This window comes from Macrobrachium rosenbergii, chromosome 3 (assembly GCF_040412425.1).
Source record: "Macrobrachium rosenbergii isolate ZJJX-2024 chromosome 3, ASM4041242v1, whole genome shotgun sequence".
NCBI classification, from domain to species: domain Eukaryota; kingdom Metazoa; phylum Arthropoda; class Malacostraca; order Decapoda; family Palaemonidae; genus Macrobrachium; species Macrobrachium rosenbergii.
In genome coordinates, this window is record NC_089743.1 from 61595467 (window position 1) to 61597966 (window position 2500).

Consider the following 2500-nt stretch of genomic DNA (forward strand, 5'->3'; position numbering starts at 1 on the left):
TGACGATCCCATATCTTTGGAACAGAGAAATCCCTTCTTGCTGGAGCTGGATCTTAGACTGACTCATCATAAAATCAAACGGGTAGTACCTTAGCCCTTGGTTGACTTTCTCAAAGAATTTTATTGATATGATGATAATGTCAAGAAGACTTTCGATGTTCCTGTTCAAGGCCAAACAAACAAGCAAACAGGAGTGTAATAGTAGAGGCAGTAAACAAGAAATTGAGTGAAGCCAAGAATGTCCGGATTGCGTAATGGAAGTTCCAGTGGCCAGGAAACAAAAAGTTGGCTATTTCGGTTTCGTAATATGAGCGACCAAGGAAAGAGTGAAAATATAACAGCAGTAATAATCGGAAGCGTTGTTATTTAGGTAGGAATTGTATTGTATAAGACGCAGTATACATCCACATAGTATCTTTGGTGTTTAACCGTGGCCGTGGTTGAACACCTTGGTTTGCAGCCTGCAGGTAACAGTCCTTCTCACTTAACGGCTGTGGAAATTGACTTTTCGTTCCAGGTTGCTGATTTGGTATTATTTGAAAGTTAAATCGTTTCAAGTTATCCAGTATTGCCAAAAAAGCAAAATAAGAAAACAAAGGTAAAATCAGCGAGTTAGATTAAGTGAACGTGAACATTTATGTACGTTGCCATAAAAAAGTAGCTAAAAATAAGATATCAGAGATATTTAAAGTTTGTTTCACCATGCGATACTACGATGTTATTTATGACAGCTGTCGTGTATTAAAATGTAAGAGAATAAAATAAAAACGTAATGATTCTCTATAGACAACAATCTTATCTGTATATTAAAATTAACGTTGATAGCTCTGTGTAAAGTTTTCATACTAGGATACTCTTCTATGTGTGTGTGTGTTTATCCCTTTAAATCAGAATTGTTTTAGTTCGTCGTACTGTGTTAAAAAAAAGTAACAAACAAAAAAGATCAAAATAACGAATTGTCATTAACAGAGGTAAAAATTTCGATATTATAACGCAAAAAATATTATGCCAAAAATTAAGTGATACACAGTTTTTGCACCACGGAAAGCTTCTATAAATTACTTTTCTAGTATGTAGATAATTCCTATATATGCGGACCATTATGCAAAAAAAAAACATATTTCCGCACTATATGCGTGGGTGCACTATATACTTTTATTTTGAGTTTATTTTATTCATTATTCCGCAGTTGTGTTATTTCACGGATGGGGCCAAGGCAAAGGAAGATGTTACCTTTAGCTGGTTGTTTATTAACATTTGTTAACCTTCAACAAGAATTAAAATAATGATCATAATGTGCTTGAGATGTAAATACCATGCAATTGCAAAATTATTTAAATTCAGAGCTCTCATTTTTGACGACACGAGTGAACTGATAACTTGATAATAGTTATATAAGTACAATATGTTTGTTATGATGGTAATAGTATAATACTATTAATGATGTTGTAAGTAAAAAATAAAATAAACCATAATTTCTCCGTATCATAAAAAAGAAAGAAAATGCCAGTATACAAAAATGCCAGAGACCCCACAACGTCAAAAGTGGCATGTATTAATGAGCTGTTAGCCTTACGGCAGTCTCACCTTCGCAAAGCACGTAAAGTGTAAAACCAGCACCATGTAGGCTATGACAAATGGAATTAGATGTTGTGTATATATACACAGTATATATATATATATATATATATATATATATATATATATATATATATATATATATATATATATATATATATATATATATAGTGTGTGTGTGTGTGCACAGGGCATATAGAGATGGCTGGTTGAACCAGAATTTTAGTATGCTTACAGGCTAAAGGTTTTGAGATGGAAAGGAACTTTGGGAGAACTTTTGTGTTCATTTCATAGAAATGTTAAGCGGGATGGAAAAGTTCCAGTTCCCCAGCTGCCGGAAAGAACCCTTAAATATAATCCAGAAGTTAGGAAGTGTATTGGAATAAATTATGCCTGTTGCTTTTTGAATTACCTCTTCCGTGGAGGGTATAATTTTTTCGCTGATTAGGATGCTTAAAATTTAGATAGTTTTATTAACTTTTTAGTACTTCTACAAAATAACCTGGTGTTTACTAAAATAACTGTTTGTATATGATTTTTGAATTGTTATTAACGGCCTATTTCAGTTGTGAAATTTTATTTTTTTATGAAGTAATCAATGTTAACCAGTGACTAAGAAGATTCATCTGACTTTTGAAATTTTGTAATTCAATGACTGCTTTATTTTATGGAGTTTTTAATTTAGCGTCGGTGACCTTGTCCAGTGCGGGACCAGATTACATAAAAACCTATTTTATTACTGGTGATTGTTGAGAAAATAATCCTCAGGAAGAAAATAATCTCAACTCTTAACTTGTGTTTTCTTTAAACTCTTGTATTTTTTTGTTTTTGTTTACAATGATATCCATGTTTAGGTTCAGATTTCATATAGTGAATAATGTTGCGTCAGGCTTTAGTGACAGCTCTTCCATTTTTAACTGTG